Here is a 7,943-nt window from a genome sequence, read left to right as displayed (position 1 = left end):
TATGAAGTTTTTGGATATCGACCAATAAATACAGACTGAATTAAGACAAGTTTCGTACTTGAAGATAAGACGGAGAGATTGGGATTGGCTCAGTCAACAGCAATCCCACGAGATCACTGGATAAGCATATGATTCATTGAAGGCAGTTTCTGAAATCTGGCAGAACTGTCGTTCGTCGTACCAGACATTTTCCCCTTTTTACGTCGATTCGACGTAGGCAGGTGTTGAATAGATGCAATATTTGCGATATGTTTTAATTTGGCAGACTGGATATGCCTACCACAGCAATTGTTACACACAAGTGGCTGACTGCAGTCAGATTTTAACGTTGATCCGTCGTCGCCAGACGTAGAAACAATGTGTAAATGGACGATTCAGGCTATAAAGTTGTCTTGCCGGTCTACAGGCAGGTAATATGCGGAACTGTAGTACCATACTTTTTCTGGTGTTATTACATGTGTTTCCAGCGTGCTTTGACTTGACATGAAAACGCAATCCCCCGTTGGTTTTGTAAGTTTTCGGACATAAGTGACATCTGCAAAAATACCGGATAATATATCCAAACAATTTTATTCAGCTTTCAACACACAACTGCACAATTTAATTAGAGGTGCGAGGTCCTTTGAAACGCTTTCTTACCCAAATTCACGTTGCACTGTAGACGCGCTCGTTGAAATAGGAATACTTTGAAATTCTTCATCTTCGATTATTTCCACAAGATACTCGACGGTTAAATTATCAGAACTGTTTTCCATTGCACTGTTATAAAAAGCCAAACTTCTTCTAGCCCTGTTGGTTGTTTATAGCTGGATAAGATAAACTTTGATAACCATATAGCCTACAGTCAGTCGTTTTGTATCGTATTTCGTAGACCTTTGCTACCCTATACTAATTTAATATTGTTGTTAGCAAGAGCCTATGTATTTACCCTGCTTAATGACCTGTAACATCCTGATTAACCTGCTTCAAAATTTCACACAATAATCTGAAAAGACAAGCGGTAACGAAAATAAACTTTTAAACCACCTAACAATAATACTATGGTCGAAACAGTCCAATTGCTTCGTGGTATTCGCCGTCACTTTAGCCTTGCTTTAGTGCATTCTTAGCACGCCGTACACCCGTACGGTCGCAGTCTGTAGCCTTCCATGTGCAAGCAGTGAACCATGAAACGAACGACGTAAGGAAACGATAGAGATAAAAGAGAAACACTAAGAGAAGAGTGAGTTTCCACTCATTGTGTTATATCTCGTTGGTTTGGATGCTGCGCAAAAATACATTTGCACATCTGTGTCTTCGTCCAAGAAGAAAGATTCCTTTCAAGCTTATCCACCAGAGAATAGCGGCTAATTGTACTGCTTACCAATAAACATTATTGAAGATGACCAGATTAAAACAAAATGGTGCATATGTTTACAAACTCAAAAATCTATCGGACTAATTTTATTCACATTTGCAGTGTGGACGGAGCGAAGACGCCTTGTGTGAACTAAAAGCTATATGTAGGCCTATATTGTATAAACTGCACTAGCTGCTACAATTCGTTTTAAATTGTCTTGGTATCAAGCGTGTTATACAAGGTGCTCGTTTTGTCACTTCTACCTTATTCTAGACCTCTGCACTGCTATGTTGACATTTATTGTTTTGATGGTCAGAAATAAAAACAAACTGAACTTTTTGAGGTGTCTTCCAAGGCCAAAATCGTAATAGACGTATCATAACAGCCTTGCAAGTATCCAAATACGAGAAAAGTATGTAGCGATCCATTATTTCGTCATATAAGTTTCCTTTTACTAAAGTGAACTACTTTAACCTAAATTTATTTCCTAATGTTTCTGTAATTTTCCATGCAATCTGCTCCCAAAGTAAATTAGAAAAAGGGAAATGACAATAAAATGATTTGTTCGCATTTGGCGAGAGCTCAATTCAGAAAACATTAAATTGATTGTTTAGTTAAAATGTAATAAATCGTAATAATGTTTCACTATCATGTAGCCTAATGTTTAATTTCAACTTCTGTCATAAACCTACAATATAATATGAACGCCTTCCGATAACTTAAAATTATAATTCGAATAACAATTGTGTGAAAATTAGTTAATGGAGTCAGATAGCTCAATTAGATAGAATATTTGCTTGAGCTCTCGCCAAATGCGAACAAATCATTTTATTGTCAGTTCTCTTTTTCGTATTTACTTCGGGAGCAGATTGCATGGAAAATTACAGAAACATTAGGAAATAAATTTAGGTTAAAGTAGTTTACTTTAGTAAAAGAAAACTTATATGACGAAATAATGGATCGCTACAAATAGATTTACAAGAATAGTTACCGTAGCACATTTTATAATAAATGCCATTTTTACACAAACAGATCATGTTTTGAATGGGCCTACGGTGCAATTTACAAAGCAAAAATCTTGATTTTTACATCAATGTAGGCCTATAATAATTGAGTTTTATTAAAAAGCGTTTATTGCATAAAATTTTAGACTAAAAATATATAGACTACAGAATCCTATCTGCGCTTGTGTTTTGATATAAAGTAACCTGTTTGATCAACACGTCTGTATCAAGACTCCATGTTTAAACTATGATGACACCATAGAATCAAAGGCTTGGCAAATGTAGCACCGCCATCCTTCCTAACGCGACGAGTTATCATCCACTTGTCCCTTTCGCCATGCTTCCAGTGATTCTACCTAGACTTAGGGAGCGTTCAAATATTACGTAACGCTGTTTTTCCGAATTTTTGACCCCCCCTCCCCCATGTGACGCCAACGTAACGTTTTTGTCAAACCCCCCCCCTCCCCCACGTGACGCTTTTCCATAACAAAGCCCGTTTTGCCAGTTTATATCAAAATTATGACGTGGAAGCACGTGCTGATAAAATATCTTGGTTTGTATGCACATAAAGCTTACGTTTGAGACATGAAATTTTAGCTATATTCTTTTTTTGGAATTAAAACGTTATGTACCTACTGAAAACGTTTTTTCAATTCAATTTTATTTTTCAATTCAATTCAATTTATTTTTCTTTGTCGGAAAACAACAGCAATGATAAAGTTACAAATAGTGAACGGGAACAAAACCAACAATAGGAAATCTATGATATCTATGAAATAGAAAATCAAATATGAAATAGAATATCTATGAAAATCTATGATATATGATAATATTTTCATCTATGTTTAGTTCACCTTTTTTATGTTTGTCGTAGATACTTTTCACAATGCGGTCGACCTTATTTCCAGATTCATTATGAACTTTTCTCCATAGACTGCATAGTTTATTGTACTTGTTATCAGCCATTTTTGTTTTCACTGAAAACGTTTTGATGTTTACTCTAAAAGTTACGTTAAAAAGAATATTGCAGTGTCGTCGCCAACGTAAGCAAGGTCCCAGTTCAAATAAATGACTAGTTTTGTATGCCGATCGCCTATATATAAGGCTGCTACAGTCCGTAGTTTCATAATGGTAGTGCAATGCTTACAATGATGTAATATTTTGTGCTGTCACAGCCGATCAAGGTCACAATTAGGTCGTTGTTCTATTGCAGACATGTTGTGCAATAATATTAAACCAAGGAAGTTTCTAGAAATATTTAATAAAACTACCATTCAACGTTTTCTCTCTACATTGAGAAATTCCAAGTCTGACTACTTAGATTGCTGGAAGATGGAGACTACCGTTTCTTCGACTTGTTGTTTTTCTTTAGTCATTGCAAACAAACTGTACTTCAGAAATGACTGCAAATAAGCTGGCACTAACCGATCAATGCAGTAAACAAAGAAAAACGAAACACATACACTGCTGCAACGCGTGACGGAAACCTACCAGAAATTACCATCAGGCATTGGAGCGTGCAAAGCAATGTTGCAGAACCCGTTTTCGAATATTAAATTCTCATCAGTGCAACTACATTTATGAACACAATAACAACGGTTAAATTTAAACTCAATACAATGCATTACAAAGATTATAAGGACATATTCTCAGTGTTCAATTGAATATTAATAAATCCAGAGACATCAGAAAATCACTTCCCGCATGCAATTCCAGACCGACATTACTCGCTTAACCCTTTGCTTTTCAACGTTTTTTTGGAAGTTAACTGCTCAAGGGGGGGCCGTTTTTGGATCAAATTCAATCAGCTGTTACGTGTTATCCGCTGGTGCTATTTCAACAGAAGTTGCACTGGTGTGAAAACAAATCATTTGTCTATAAGTTTGAAAAGTCATTATTTTAAAATTTTATATGTTAAACTTGATATTTCAATTTTTGCAAAGGTACCCAAAAACGACAATTTTGATTTATCTTGCCGCTATTTAATTACCATGCTAATCCGATTTCATGCAAAGTTCTGAATAACAAAGAGCTCAATCGACTGCACGAAGTGTGTGTGCGGTGTGCCGAATCATTGCATTGATAAAGATTTGCGAGCAAATCTTATTGTAAGCTACTCACTGATTCTAAAATAGTTACAATCAGAGTAATATTGTTACACGAATTTGAAAAAAACAAAACTACGTTTGTTGTCTTACATTTTTGTCCTAAACTAATGCATTCCGAAACTCATGGCTAGCTTCTAGTTTTATGGAACCAAATTTCTCATAAGTAACACCTTAGCCTGCTTGAATAGCTGTTTACATCTTCGTTTGTGTATTTTAGGTCTACAATTGAGTTTGTAGTATGAATATTTTTAGTAGAGAGAAGACAATTGAACAAGTTGTTGAAATTATCTGAAATTTCTAAGTTCAAATTAGGTGCTTTTGAAATTGTGGATTTGTGTCAAGTCGCATCACAAATATCATGCAGGCTCCATCATAAGTCAATTCGCTTACGGGTGTTTATAAACATGACTCATAAATTACATCCACAAAAAATACAGCATTTACATCAACAAAGCTAAGTTCGAAGCCCACTTTTTATTGAAGATTGCGTCAATCAATTTGAAAATACATTTTTAGTCCGCCAGCGTCGAAACAATGCAACAGCGAATTGAGGAACATGCGTAAACAAAGGAAATGTGAAATAACCCACAGTCAGCAAATCTACATAAATTTAACGTTTACAAATGTTGAATCAATGTAAATAGACTGGATTGCTGACTGGGTCCTTATTGTTTGAAGCACAAAAAATACGCGTAAAGGCGACAACATCAGCAAAGCAGCGATTATGTTTTTGACCAAAAAAAATTAACTTTTGACTTCAAAGATAAAAGTGATTATAACGAAGCTTCAAAGTTTGTCGTAAAACATTTTGCAGAGATACAATAAACATAATCACTTTGTGCAAGATTGTGAGAAGTCTTCCTAGATTCTTTCCAACCCATTTGCATGATTGCAAATTATTTTCTATAACTTTATATTGCCAAAAAATGGCTTTTTTGTTGAAACAACGTGGCAACAATTCTATAAAAAAATTTTAGGCCTACTACATTGAAATATTGAAAAAAAATTTTGTGATTTTGCTGATGACGTTTTACAATATCCGAGAAGTAAAAAATAATAATGATGAATTATTTTACAAAACCGTGGTTTGCAAGCGCTTCACAAAAAATTGTTGGGGGAAAATTTACTATTAGACGTAAAACGTTTGTAAAAGAAAATTGTCGGTTTACGTATTTATAATGTTTATTGCGCTGTTATCGAATTATAAACTGCCTGTGTTGTCTACCTTTGTGGTTGCCGGCCAGCTTAGAGCTGCATGCAAACTAAGCGTTTATGGTATTTGCATCGTGTTATGATTCTCGAAAATTTCCCACAAGGTCTTTATTTTTATCGTGATATTTTCTGCCTCTTCTGTCCTAAACTTGAAGTTATTGTGTAGCACAATCCACATCGGTTTTTAGACTCAGTCTTCATTGCAAATCTTTTGTGTGGTGCATCATTTCAAGTAGTGTCTTCCCATAAACTGTTACACAAATCGTCCAGAACCAGGTTGATTATTATGTATCTTACAGCCGTTGAGAGCCCGTTATTGTATGTGTAGAATTATTACTGTAGATGTCTGACTAAATTCATGCCAAAGTCGAGCAAATTCTGCTTTCGGGATCCTTGCTGTTATTTACGGTACTTTTTGTTGATAAGTTTAGGCAGCATTTTTCCAAGATAAATGAAGACATCGGTATTGTTCGTCACTTAGATTTAGTTTTCTGAGCATTGTTTATTCATTCTTTGATCCACTAGTTTGTCCCACTATTGGTATAATCGGATCGTTTGTAAATGGCGGGTCTTCACAATAGCCGGCCTCTTATACATTGGGGCAACGTATTCAGATGTTGAATCAATGAAGAAGAAAGCTGATTTGTTGTTTGTCTTATGTGACGCCTAACTTTATGCCTCGTCTACATTACAAAATATTTTGTAATGTACATTATGTACATTGTACATTTTGTTTGTACATTACAAAATATTTTGTAATGTAGATGAGGCATTATCATCTTTATTTTGCGCTCTTTGGAACAAAACACAGTGCACTGTGAAACAAAAATACAGGACATAACAACAAGTAGGCGACATAAAGCAGGGAAGGGACGCCATCGAGTTAGCTGCTACGTGTAAATGGAGCCTATCTCACAATTTTGAGTGTATCTCACAATTACTGTTTGCAAAAACGCTATTTCTCCGGCTTCTCCAAAAAGCATTTGCAGTGATACATTTCCTCAATTGCAAGTTTTGTCAATGAGAGCATTTCCATAGAACGTTTATTTCGAAACCAGGTTTTCGTGTCTTTACCCAAGAGAAGATTTCTTATTGTAACGTTTTTTATTCGTCAATGAATATTATCTGCTTGAAATAACTGTTTTGAATAGTTTGTGGCCTCCATAGCCTACTATTTTGATCGTGGATTGCTATTCTTCTTTGTAGAGCTGATAACGCAAAAAACGTTTGCTATTATTGTTTCTAATTAACAGCTTTGCGATCACTGGCTTTTCTTTGTAGCATAAGAAATAACGCGCTTTGTATTATTGAGGTCAAACCAAACAAAGGAAAGCAAGAGGATGCTTCTCTCTGCTCGCGCATATCGATGCACGAAGCAATTATGAGCTTATGGCTTGTTATCGCAATGTAATCCATTTCACGCTTTGCTGGAAGTTAGCTAGAAATAGCAAAAATTCACTAAAATCTTGAATTTACAAGAAAACTACACAACTTTTAGCATCAAATTTAATATCATCAGATCCACCTGGCAATTTTAGGAAAAGTCAAGAAAAACCAAGTGCATGGCGTTACTGTGCTTCAAATAATTAAAGGAAATTTGAGGGGGGGGCCAAATCTGGCCTCCCTTTGAGGAGCAAAGTGGGTTTTTTTTGTTAAGACAGACTTAATGTTCAAAGCAAAACAGCCATCACAATGAACATCTACCGAAGTATACTAATTTACAGTACTTAAATAAGCAATGAAAATTAATAGACGGTATTGTTATTAATATCAATTCAATATGATTTTAGTGATTATAATACAATGTAATGTGGTAGCGTATCCAATTAATTAGCGACAACCTTTTAAAGCACACGTTAATTTGAAAAGAAATAAGAATTTATCAAAAGTCTCAGTCATTTTAGAAGATTTACACCACCGGTTGCAGGACCATCTTTGATTGTTTCCTTAACAGGGGCCAACTTTTTGTTAGGGGGGGCCGAAAAAATTTAAATGATTTTGGCATTTTAACCTCTTAAATACCGGTATCCACAAAAATTGCAATATATCAGATTAGTGTTAAGCCCAACACTGGTCTCTTATTTTATTCGCTAGTTAAATCACGGCAACCATATTACAATGACCAACATAACACAGCAATTGTTGACTTATTGTATAATAGCGTTAGGCAACTTGTTATGAGCAGTAGCGTAGCCAGGAATTTTGAAAGGGGGGGGAGGGGGTGATGGCGAGTTTCGCTTATCGCGACACCCAGCGGCGGAGGGTCTGGGGGGCCTCCCC

This window comes from Aplidium turbinatum, chromosome 18, assembly GCF_918807975.1.
Source record: "Aplidium turbinatum chromosome 18, kaAplTurb1.1, whole genome shotgun sequence".
Taxonomy (NCBI): domain Eukaryota; kingdom Metazoa; phylum Chordata; class Ascidiacea; order Aplousobranchia; family Polyclinidae; genus Aplidium; species Aplidium turbinatum.
Note: the sequence above shows the minus strand (reverse complement) of the source record.